Source organism: Dendrobium catenatum, unplaced genomic scaffold, assembly GCF_001605985.2.
Source record: "Dendrobium catenatum unplaced genomic scaffold, ASM160598v2 fragScaff_scaffold_621, whole genome shotgun sequence".
Classification (NCBI taxonomy): domain Eukaryota; kingdom Viridiplantae; phylum Streptophyta; class Magnoliopsida; order Asparagales; family Orchidaceae; genus Dendrobium; species Dendrobium catenatum.
In genome coordinates, this window is record NW_021319083.1 from 27,457,331 (window position 1) to 27,470,973 (window position 13,643).

General features: G+C 36.1%; 1 non-coding gene across 1 annotated transcript; it reads left to right on the forward strand.

The window, feature by feature from the left end:
• Positions 1 to 1,710: 1,710 nt before the first annotated feature.
• LOC114579760 lies at positions 1,711 to 1,837 on the forward strand. Its single transcript, XR_003700927.1, has one exon. It is a non-coding gene; the product is annotated as a U6atac minor spliceosomal RNA (small nuclear RNA).
• The last annotated feature ends 11,806 nt before the right edge of the window (positions 1,838 to 13,643 follow it).

The following is a 13,643-nucleotide window of genomic DNA, read 5'->3' on the forward strand; positions in this document are numbered from 1 at the left end:
AATTAAACTTTCGGGCATATTTCTCTAAATAAACATATAATAGAAATTTTTTTTCAAATACCTAAAATGTGAGTCATATAAATGCAAAATCTCCCTATTTTTTATGATAGTAGCTACTTTCCTACTATAAAGTGTATAGATAGCTCGTGCTAAATTACCCTTTATAACATGCTAGAACATTTATGGAGATAAATATGTATTAATTGTTTTAGTTTTGTACAAAAATACAACATGCACATATAAAAGTTGTAAGATATTATAATTTTTTACATAAAAATTTAAAAAAAGAGAAAAATCATGTAGTCTGCCTAGTTGAATGAATCAACTAAGTAATGGGATATACAAGACTCCACGTTCTTGATAATTGAAGATGATATTATATGTAGTTGAAAACAATTGTCTACTCCTTGTCGTAGGGATTATAAAAATTGGGTGTACAAGCACATAACTAAAGGCCATTAATAGGATTTGATGTTAAAAGTCAAGTGATAACAATCAAATGAAAGAAATATGTCAATGATGATTATGATTATTGATGGTAGTCGTTGGTGGAGATCACGCAAAATATAATAAAGTTACTCAAACCTCTCCTATAGAAAATTAGATCATATTAATAGCTTTTTAAAGGGGTGTTTAGATAAATTTGGCCAAATTTTAAAACATTATATCAAATGGTTCATATTAGTTCAGGTGATTTTATTTTGTATTTGTGTGCCTTAATGATGCAGGAAACGAATGAGTCAAAGCTCATTGGATTCATCTTATTGAGCAGTTTGATTTAACTATAAACATACAAGATTTGAAGACTATTTGGTCATTCAATTAATGCATTAGAGCTTTTAAGCATATTTTAAGTGTTTGATTTAAGCTCATTTTAAGTCGGATTGAATCACTTATTGTGTTGATGGAGTTGTTTGGGCGATATGTTCTGTTCAACTATCAGTGTACAAATTATCTTCAGTTTTTTAATCATCTGATTACAACATAAATTTCAAAACAAATAACAAAAAATTATAACGAATATGTTACTTTTCTAGTAACCATTTCGAGCGCCTGACCGACTGAATAACGCGGGAGCAGGTCCGTCGGACTCCGACGAGTTATTCAAGAGTAGGTAGGCTTCTGGAGCCACCGTGATGAGGAGAACGGAGACCAGCACAGCACAGATAAAAAATGCCAGCGCCAGCTCCCCCATCCTCACAAGGAAGAAGAAGACTTCATCATTCCAGTTTCGTCGCTTCCTCTGTTCAATTTAGGGCGATAAAACCTCCCTGATCGCATCGCAATAACTTCTCCGTCGCTTCTGAGAATCCAGCTAGCGCTAACTCCATATTCCGCTCTCCTTCATCCTTCGCAGAACAATTTCCCACAATGATCTGAGCTTCTGGTCAAGAAACATAGGAAGCTCACCTCTTCCGCACAACTTCGTCCACCTCTTACAATATCTTCAATGAACGACGCCGACTCCGCCGAGGTGCTCGCCTCCTTCAGGTTCTTTGTAGCAGCTCCGCCGGGTTCCAGCAAGGGCGCGGGTGGAAACTCTGGTAGCCCAGATTGATCGGAGTTCTCTAGTACTAAAAGAGAAATTATCGAATAATTCGATTCTACCTCATCAAGATCGCAAGCCGCGGAGGTCACCGAATTAGTCCCACACCCATTGGAATTGCTTCTTTTTATTCTAAATAAGATATGACGCTAATCTATTTAATTGTGTTCGTTGAAAGGAGAGACGGTTGGCATCTCCCCAGACAGGGACGGGAATGGCTTTCGAGCTTTTCTGTTACCGATCACATGCGGTTAAGGCTACCCGCTTCGGCGGATCTTACCCCAAATTTTTTGATATTATGATTCATGATATAAATAGCTAATGCATTTTTTCTTTTATTTTATTCCATATATAAAATAGTAAAAAACAAACAGTTAGATTTCAAAATATGTTAGTAATTTCTTATGCATACTTAATTTTTTACTTTATCATTCAAATATTATTTTATAGAATAAATAATGTAAATATATCTACAAAACATATGATATATAAAAATACATGAAAATCTATACAATTTATAAAAAGCACTCTTAGCCTATAAAAAAGGTTTAATCATAATTTTTTAGTCATAATTCAATATTTATAATAATGATAAAATGTCATTCACATTTCAAAGAGATTTAATAAGCAAAACCTTTTAACTATACAAATTGAGTCCTAAAAATAAGTTTTTGATATCAGATGTGTGTTCCTTATGTGAGAGTGTTGAAGAGAGAGCATTGAGCAAAAATAGAAATGGTGAAGTTGTGTGAGAGGGAGAAGATTCTTGAGGGTTTCAAGAGAGTTGAAGAGGAGTATTCGCAAGGTTGCTCGAACGAACTTGCACTTCAGTTCCTCCATGTGCCAATATTTTCCTTAAGGGAAGCTCTGTGAAGAATCATTTGGTGTTAAAAGCCATCGGTTACCCAACCACACTGAGGAGGTGAAAGGAATTCCGATTCACTGCCACATTGAGGAGGTTAAAAGGATTTCGGCACTCCGCCGTATCGAGGAGGTGAAAAGGATTTCGACTACACATCACTATGGAGGTGAAAGTGATTTGAATTTGCGTCTGTAAGGGCTTCTTTGCCTAGCCGTGAGGCTAAATGAGAGTCACTATTAATTAGTGCAATACCTGAAGATGACTTAGGGGGGTAGACATAGGTCAAGTTGATCGAACTACAATAAAAATTCATGTTGTTCTTTTTCTCATCGCATTTACTCTGCAATTTTTTACTTTCCCGTATAGCTACTTTTCTACAATCTGACTTGAGTTTGCTTATTAATGTGATACAAAAATCATTGTAATTGATTATAATTTATATTTGTTTAAAAAAAATAAAAAATCAGAATAAATAAAATGAACAAAAAATTTGTAACTTATGTTTTTTAGAAAATAATAAAAAAATAAAATTTGTTATTTTATTCGCTTTTGCATTAAATTCTGAATTTATTTTTAGAAAAATATTTGGTATTTTAAAAAAAAAATATTAATTTACCCCACTCTTGATGTGTCATTTCAATGTTTAATTGGTTTCACAACCATGTATTCAACTCTCAAAAAATCAAAGTAAGTTGTATGAGATACTACCCGACATGGGTTAACCCTCAAAGTTAAGTTGACAAGTTTTAAATCATCATGTGTTATTGGCCATTATATTTTACATCATTTATTTGTATTTAGACTAAATACTTTGTTTCATATGCCACACACTATACCTATACTTCATTTTTTTTATTATGTCTTTGACTTAGTAGATTAGGGTTACTTAATAAATATGGATCAAGTCAGACACTATAAATGTGAGCATAGCATTGATCAATTCTTTTCTCTTATTTGATTAATCAATATTTCAATACACACGCCAATTACACCATTGCCGAACTTCAGCCCGACCGTCGTCAGACCACCGCTCGGCTGCCGACCACCGCCGGACTTCAGGCTGACCTTCGTCGGACCATCGCCCAGCCGCCGACCACTGCCGGACTTCCACCTGGCCGTTGACCGTCGCCGTACTTCAGCCTGACCATCGTCGGAACATTGCCCGGCCGCCGACCACCGCCGGACTTCAGCCCAACCGTCATCAGACCGCCGCTCGACTGCCGACTGCCGCCGAACTTTTACTCAGTTGTCGACCTCCTCCGGACTTATGTCTGACCTTTGTCGGATCACCGTCGAACCGTCACCTGCCTCTGAACTTCCACCTGGTAGCCAAGCATTGCTGGACTTCTGCCCGACCTTCATTGGATCATTCCCCGTCAGCTAAACTTCTACACGAATGCCATCGGATATTCCGCCAGACTGTCACCAGACCTTTGCCTAACTCTCCAAACTACTATAATTAGATCGCTTCTAAGTCAAGGGATGAGGCAACCTTTGTAATTCACTCAAATTTAGTTGAATATTTTCACTTGGGCGAGGCCCGTGATTTTTTTCTCTTTGGTTTCCACGTAAAAAAGTTCATATTTTTTTTACTTCTCTCTCTATTTTTGTATTGGATATCCGTACATCGCTAAGACGAAAAGTTTACTCACTCTACCACCACGAATATTCTAGCCCGCAACAGTACTAAAGGAGGACCCTAAGATTAGATCTTCCAAACAAGGTCATTATATTACATTCAAGGTCAATAGTTGAGTCAATATGCCTGTGGCATTAATAGATTCTTTATTGATATTGTGATGAGAGATGTTAAGTATTCTACAACCTATTGACATTTTCCCTTATTATGGGTAACTAAACCTCTTTGGATGAGAGATTATAGAAAATAAAATAAGAAAGAGAATGCAACGAAGGGTAGAGAGGGTTAAGTGTAAGTGGTGGGAAATTGGCTTAAGGCAGGGTTTCAAAACGAATCGCCTCAGTTTTTCATATAGTCAAAGGTGATGTGATTGTTGTTAAACCATAGTATTAAATTCATTAAACATATCAATTAGTCAATAGGTTAACGATCATCCGATGGACTTTACAAGTTCTCATTAGCTTAAATGGAGGACAAATAAAGTTAACGTGTGTTTGTTGACAATGTTGTATTTTTGCAATTTTTTTATTATATCAAATGCTAGATTGGGACATGATGGAAGGCAAATTTGTAAAACATAAGCTGGCCTATCCAAAATTATCTATGATGCAAGATCTAGCATCGGTAATTTCCATCTCATATTACTAAATCAATTTTTTTTTTCAATTGGGGGTTTATGAATATGTCTACAAGCTAATGATCCATAGCAACAAACTCCACAATTACATCACCTTAGGCAACATGATTCCAAATAAAGTTGGACCAATCTATATATATATTGTTTGTGTGGGATCTTTGTTAGATTTATCACACTAGTATCTTCAAATATAATTGTGTGATATAGCTTCCTGCAATGACATATTATACCTCTATTGTTGATAAAATAATTGAATTCTATTTTTAGTGGACCACAATACTAATGAAAGTTCTATGAATTAATGTGTTGAAGTGCTTTTCAAATAGACATTTCATCCAGCATTGTTTGCTTTAAAAAAAAAATCCAAAAACTCAAATAAAGGCTCCTGATACATAGTCCTATGATGTGTGTACCAATCAAACATCTAAAAATACTTTTTATGACAATTAATTGTGATATAAGATATATTTAGCATCTAGCACATAACCTTGTTGCAAACATAATGAATGGTTTGATAGCTATTAGATAGAGCAGTGATCTTACCAAGTCTCTATAAAATTTAGACTCGATTGGTTTTTCTTTTACATCGCTATTTAACATTTTGTAGGGCTATTGAGCGTTCCTATGGACTTGAGTCCCTTCATATTGAATACATTAATCTAATTGCATACATACTTCATTTGAGAAATAAAAATCCTTCATCCTTTTACTTCATATGAAATCCAAGAAAGAATATGAGGTTTCCCCATCTCACTCAAAATTTCTTAATCATATTTGAAATAAAACCATGACATACTGAATCGTTCGTAATTTTAAAAAATATGTCATCCACATAAATCTAAGAATAATTATGTCATATCCCACTTTCTTTATAAACACTATGACGCCTATGTTATAAATCCAATACTAATAAAAAATGTACTCAATTTTTCATAATGACCTCTAGATGTTTGCTTAAACCCATATAATATTTTTGCTAATTCATGCACATAGTTTGGATGAACATGATCATTAGAACTTGATGGTTGTTTTGTAAACACATATTGTTCTATTACATTATTTTAAAAAGCATTTTTGGCATGCATATGATATAGCTTAACTTTCTTGTGACATACAAGTGTGAAGAGTAATATAACTACCTCAAATTTAGATATAGGCACATATGAGTTCTCAAAGTCGATCTTATCAATTTGAATATAACTCTATGCTACTAATCTCGCCTTATCCCGAATGTAATCATTGAATCATTTGCCCAATTCTTGAATTCAATTTTGTTCCATTCACATGTTGAACCTATAATATAGGCGCTAAATCTCATACATTATTTTTTATACATTAATTTAACTTCTCATGTATTGCATTGATCCAATATGATCTTGTAGAGCTTCATCAATGTTGTTAGATTCTATCTAAGATAAGAAAATTCAAGTAATTAATCTCATTTCAAAATGCACTTACAGTCTTTATATCTTGATCTTAATCACCAATGATTAATTTCTTAGGATAATTTAAGACTAGCTAGAAGAATACATCCACTCATTAGACAACAATGAAGTGAGAAGATTATTCTTAATACCTCCTAATTGTTGTAATTTTAAGTTCTCCAATCTATTAATATCTTCATCATCCAAATCTCTTCTTTTTCGTAGCCCTTAAGTTTGCTCTTCAAATGTTATCAGAAAAAACGATAGAGAGGCCGTAGGAAATCAAAAAAAAATTCTTTCTTATATTCGGTAGTGAAGAATACATGTAAAATATATAGTAATTCTTTAATCAAACCGGTAAGAGAAAGCGACCCAATTCAATGTAATCCAAAGCGAAAAAAAAAAACTATATAAAAAAATGGATTTCTTGATACTCACCCTCAAGAGAAGCAGAAGATATTTAGCACGCTCATCTTGCATAGAAGTGAAAATAGATGAGTGGATGAAACCGGTTTAGTAAGGAAGTCGGCGAGCTAGAGGAGAGACTGGATAGAGAATAGTTTGACAAAGCCATTATTCACTTTTTCACGAACAATTAATAATATAACCTAATGCGTTTTGTATGTTCGTAAAAAGTGGGATTTGTAGCAATGTGGATGGCGTCCTAATTATCACAGAAGATGAGAGTTGGGTCGGTACGTGATTCCAGATGTTAAGGAGAGTATGGTCAATCTCGTCCAGGCGACCAATTGAACCGTCCCCGAACCTGCCTAATTTTTGGCTGAGAGTTCAATGGACTTAGCTCGGTTTCAAAATCCATAGTTCTCTCTTGTCAAGATTTGGGAGGCGAGGGTGAGTCTCGGGTTATCGGAGTGATGGATGTAAAAAGGGTTGAGAGGATCTTCCATTCTAACTTCATTGACATCTAAGGAGACACTTGATTGGGCCATCGAAGACGATCTTTGCGAATCAGCAAAGCGAGTTGCAACATAAGATAAATAGGGAATGATCTTGAAATAGGGATCATCTAGCTATAGTTCTAGTGCTTTGGAAGCCAGTGGAGGCAAGGGGCAACCTACGGCGCTGGATCTAGAAATCTGTTAAATTCCTACATTCGCAACAATGTTTCAGGGGTTCTGAAGGTTTCCTTCTCCGCCCAAATGGTATCCCATACAAAGCAAAAAGCCAAAAAAAATTCGGCCGTAGGAAACGAAAAAGTTTTCTTTCTTTTAATTCAGTGGTGAAGAATACATGTAAATATATAATAATTTTTTAATCAAATCGGTAAGAGAAAGGGACCTAGTCCAATGCAATCCAAAATAAATAAATACTAAATAAAAAAAGTGGAATTCTTGATAAATGTAAATACAAATTCGATTATGTATGAAGTTTGAAGATCTCTTAAAAATTCTACTCATCCAACTATCTCCTAGAACCATATTCACTGCCACATTATCAACGTTTCTAAAAGCACTAATACATCACATTAATATCAAATTGATCAACATCAACAACAACAAGCCTTTATCTCATTATATGGGGCCGGCTGTATGAATCAGATTTCTCCATTGTGTCCTATCAAGAATAAAATTCTCATCTAAATATAATAAAGAAAAGCCATTTCTAACATGACTGTAATAAAATTGTTTCCATAAACCATGGATTTGCTCTAAGATTTTTTATTCTTCTGGAGCTTTTGTTGGAACACTGAACCATGGATTTTCTTTAAGACTTATGATTCGATTCGATTGTAATAGGGTGTGCAAATCTCAACTGAAATACAAGAAACTCTTTCTATCTATCTATCATAACTACTTTTACGCATCAATTGATTTATACAAATTTTTTATCCGATAGGATTATCTTCAGTTTTTTAATAATCTGATTACAACTAATTTTCAAAACAAATGACCAAGAATTGTATCGAATATGTTGCTTTTCTAGTAATTGAAAGACTTTAAAAACCACTTAACGCAGCAAAAAAAAATCAACTATGATGACCTTAAACACAGAAACCATAGTTTTAAGTTTACTCCCATTAGAAAAATATACTTACGGTAAACCATTTTCAGCGCCTGACCGACTGAATCACGACGGAGAAGGTCCGTTGAAGTCCGACAAGTTATTCAAGATTAGGTAGCCTTCAGGAGCCATCGCGGTGAGGAGAACGGAGACCAGCACAGCACCGATAAAGAATGCCAGCGTCAGCTCCCCCATCCTCACAAGGAAGAAGAAGACGCCATCATTCCGGTTTCGTCGCTTCCTCATTTTAATTTCGGGCAATAACACCTCCCTGATCGCATCGCAGAGCTTCTCCATCGCTTCTGAGAATCCAGCTATCGCTAACTCCAAATTCCGCTGTCCTTCATCCTCTGCAGAGCAATTTCCCACGATGATCTGAGCTTCTGGTTGAGCGGTCATCTCCGACGGCTTCGTTAAGATCTAGAAACATAGGAAGCTCATCATATGATGGGATATCAAGGACGAGAGAAGAGAAAAAATATTTTAGTTAGGAGCTCACCTCCTCCGCACAGCTTCGTCCGCCTCTTACAATATCTTCAATGAACGACGCCGGCTCAACCGATGTGCTAGCCTCCTTCGGGTTTTCTCTAGCAGCTCCGACGGGTTCTAGCAAAGGCGCTGGTGGAAACTCCGGTAGCCCAGATTGATCGGAGTTCTCCAATAAAAGAGAAATCATCGAATAACTCGATTCTACCTCATCAAGATCGCCAGCGGCGCCGGTCACCGAATTCGATGAAGTAACAGAAAGGTTGTCAGTGATTATGGAAATTGGGGGAGGAGAAGCAGAGAAGGAAACATCGAGACACTCGGAATTAGGGCTCCCCTGTGGATTGAAAATGGGAAGCGGGACCTTCTTCGTTTTCCCGCTCAATGGAATCCCCGCTTTGGGAGCGCGGAGGAGCGATTGCTTCATAGCCGGACTGGACAGGAGTGGCCATAGGAATATCTGAGATTGTATTTATAGAAGAAAATTGTTATTCCAACGCCTATTTTATTGAAGAATGGTGCTTCTCACACTCATCCCAGACGACGATTATAAATAAGTCGAATTGAGTTTAGAGCCGGTGCTAATTCGAGTTTTGGGCAAATTATTGGGTCAGGTGACCGAAGTCATCTCTCCGTTCGATCGCCAATAAAAATGCGCCATCTGTTAGGATTTTTTTTAATTTATTCATAGCCGGACTGGACAGGAGTGGCCATAGGAATATCTGAGATTGTATTTATAGAAGAAAATTGTTATTCCAACGCCTATTTTTATTGAAGAATGGTGCTTCTCACACTCATCCCAGACGACGATTATAAATAAGTCGAATTGAGTTTAGAGCCGGTGCTAATTCGAGTTTTGGCTCCTCTACTCTCAAGACAGGGTCAACATCAAGCTTGAGCACAGATGATGAGTTCGAGCTCAATTCGTGAGCTCGAGCCAAAATTATAATTTGTTGGAAAAGTCTTTAATAAATATGGGAGTCATGATGGAGTTTTCTGGAGGAGGCATCAAAGAGATGGGGCAATGGAGAAGGAATTGTTCGGACCAAATGACTTGTTATAAAAAATAGTTCGTCAGAGAAGATAATGATGTGAGTTTGTCGTCGAAGGAATCATCTAAGTACTGACCCATATTGATGAAGGGGAGTTCGTTAAGCTTGTAAGATTATGATTCTCAAATCAAGTTTGCGGGACCAGCAATGTCTAATTTAGATTGGATAGAGGAAGAGAGTCTAATTCGAGCCACTTAGTGAGCCAAAAAAACTGAGTTAAATGAAGCTCAAGCTCAAGCTCATGGCTTGATAACCTTCACTCGCGGCTTCATTAGCAAGTCTACTTAGGTCACTTGCACCCTTATCTCAAACCATCTTCTTTATATATATACATATACAGATACACACATTATACTAATACTAATAAAGAAATTTTATTTTATATAAAAAATATGCTTGAAAGTTCCTTCTTGACCAAAATCCTCTCTTAATAGTTAGGTGACCTTTCGACCATAAGAGCTCGTTGATTATTTCCTTCCCATCATCTTCATTCTTTCTAATAAATGGAGTTAATTCATTTTTTTTTCTATGTCAAATTTTCACAACAATAGCCTCTTTGTTAGAAGGCTAGTGATGTTCGTCATTTATGATTGAAAATAGGCTTTACACTCTTAAATCTAAACCTCTTTGTGATTAAACTTTAGTTTACGTGCTAAAGTCATCTTTCAATAATATTCCTCATCAATCTATGATTAATTTTTTATAAAATATTGTGAATGATTGATTAATTTTTTTATAGAATAATGTGAATGATCTTCAAACCATGATCAAACATTATTTAAATATTATTATCTCAATTTTTGAAAATTATCTACCCATAATCGATGAGTCTTCAAACAAATTAACGATTGAGCAATCTTTGAACGATCTTCAACGTATGATCAAACCATGATCAAAGAAGTATTAAAGAAGGGTTAAAGATGTTTTGAAGATGATTTGATCATGTGTCAAAGATGGTTTGAAAATTCTTCATTCTTGGGTTAAAGATGGTTTGAAGACTCGTCGAATATAGGTTAAATAAGGGTCAATCATAATCTTACAAGGCTTAACGATTATTGAAGAATATTTGATCATGATCGAAGATGTTTCAAATATTCTCAATGGTAGTTCATAATTATTTTTTTCTTGCATCAGCGCTTTTAAAATTGACTTGTCATAACCCAACCCAATATGACCCATGTACTCATGAATAGCTGTGTAGTACCCGTTTGCAAGTGTCTTGCAGGTTATGTTTGGAACGAGCGATAAGAGGAATTCCTCCACTCTCAGAATAGACAGTTCGAGGGACTAGCATAGGAGATGGAAGGGCTGAACACTAGATTACAGTGGATCGAGACAGGTCACATCCTCCAAGTAATTGTCTCCCTCCAAGGGAAGGTGACCGCAGAAGTTCCTCTCAGCCAGACAAACTTTTAGGGATGTCAATATTTGACACGACCCAAAAACCCGACTCGAACTTGATCCAAAAATTCTGGGTTAGGGTCAACCCGGACCCGAAACGGATCGGGTTTGGGTTCAACAATTCAACCTATTTCAAAAATCGGGACCAGTTTAGGTTGACCCTTTGACTCAAAATTGACCAATTTTTTACTCGAAATTCCATTTTTGACCCAAAAATTCTGAGATTGACCCATTTTCGACTCGTTTTTTGACCCAAAAGGCTGAGATTGACTCCTTTTTACCCAAAAACTAGTAATTTTTATGGCCCCATGTCATTCAGGTCGTGTCAGGTTGATCGGGACTCGAAGCGAGTCAGGTTCGGGTCTAAAAAATTGACCTGCCTGCAAAAATGGGTCAGGTTCAGGTTGACCGGAATAAGTCCGGGTCAGTTTCGTATTCGACCTGAACCTGACGCATGACCTGAAATTGACACCCCTACAAACCATTATCCATTTAAGCCAGAGTCAAGACTTTCATGCTCGATACAACAAGGAGCTATAAATATATATTATCCCATTAAAAGATTTCTCTCTCACATACACCTGAAGATCACACTCAGATGCTACTCGTCTTTCTACTTTAACAAGGTAATCTAGATCACTCTGCCATCTCTCATGACAACAGTCAGACAATATTCACCCTCTTCCATCTCAACAAGGCGACTACTGATTATTATTCGACTTTATCTAACTCTCCTTCTCTAGTTGCCGACTAGCTTGACATCATACGAGTTGTCTGAGTTGTTACTATGGATCTATGAGACATATATGTATCATGACATAACTCATATATCCTTTTGAACCCTATAAAAGGTATAGAAAGATAAGGCATGAGGTATCCCTTTTCCTCTTAAAAAATGTCTTAAACTTTTCTTTATCTACAGAAGAGTATATATAAAAAATACGATGAAGAGGGAAAAGAAAGTAAAAGATATGTAATCCTCAAAGCATTGTAGTACTTCTCTTATATACTCAGGCTCTATAGTGCAAAACTCTTACTTTCTCCATTCTTGTATTTATATCTTATATTATAAAGATTTTGTCAGAATTCATCTATCTCATCTCTCCTTTCCCTTTATTTGGATCTCATTACATTCAGTCCATAGACTCTTAGTCTACGAGTGGCATAAAGTATGGCCCAATATCATTTATGTAACAAAATGGGATTCAAAATCCTTTTAGGTGATGTGAGCATGGATCGATGATGAAGGTGAGAAATCCCTTACCTACCAGACAGCATAAAGCCTTAAAGATTATCATGATTCCTTAATACATTACTTGCCACAAACTATAAGCCATAGAGGAGTGCCTCTTGAAGTCTATTCAAGACATTCTCATTGCCATTGACCATCCACCACATACAATTAGTGCACCCAATGGACCATCCAATCCAAATGCTTTCCAGGAGCCACCGAAGGAAGCTCACGCCTCAGATGCAATATCCAATCCCACTCACCCTCAGACGAGAGATAAAAACTCTATTTTGATTATTATGCAGACCAATAAAACTAAACTAGGGCCGACCAACACCTTCTCAAGACCAATCTTCGAAGCAAGAGTGTCTTCGACGTTCAAGGTACCTCACCTTGAAGCTTACATAACAAAAATTGATCGTACATATCATATGGTGAATTTTAAGTCCATGACCTCTCTCTTTGAAATCAGTGACGCCCTTCAGTGTCACCTATTATTTACTACTCTGAGGGATTCAACACTAAGGTGGTTCACTCGCTTACTCAATGGGGTGATTACTTCGTTCTCTGAATTTAAGCAAATGTCTATTACCAGCTACCAATTTCTTGGAATGGAATTCTTGATGAGTCCCCTTTAAGACCGAAGAAGTTCTCTATCTCTATCTCGACCTCATACTGTCATTGTCGCATCAATTAACGATTACATGCTCATAAAAAAGTGCAACCCACAATATTCTCTGAAAAAAGAAGACAAAGTAAGAATTAAAATCCAGTAGATGCATCGTTGCACCAAAGTAAAATGAGTCGCTCACTATAGAAAGTCCTAAATATTACAACCCGGCCCGATATCAAATAGGTCATACCATGTTCGATTTGTGAAAAGACTGACCCTAAAATCTAGTTGGAGAATGACTGAAATAAAACTTCCAATTTATATATTACATAGAGGCACTGATGAATATAATATAAGTGGAAGACTACTGAATATCAAAATGATTTTCTACATATCATCCAAAATATATACAATATGAAGTCTATCTACAATAGCTCTTTGTAATAATAATGAGAATAACAAAAATAAAACCCAAGCTTGTAAAAAGAAAACTAACTAAAATATACCTACAACTTAGATCAGAGCCTGCTATCCAAACTATTTAGATCGCTCCTTACCCTTCCCCTGGCCTAAAAATGGAAGTAGAAGTAGGAATGAGCTAACACGACTCAATAGGTTATCATACCCTAAAACTAAGATCAATAACTGAAACTAAAAGAAGTTGAAAATATTTTGTTGCAATAATAAACTAAAGTATTATACATAAAGCTAAAACTGAAGCAACTAAAGT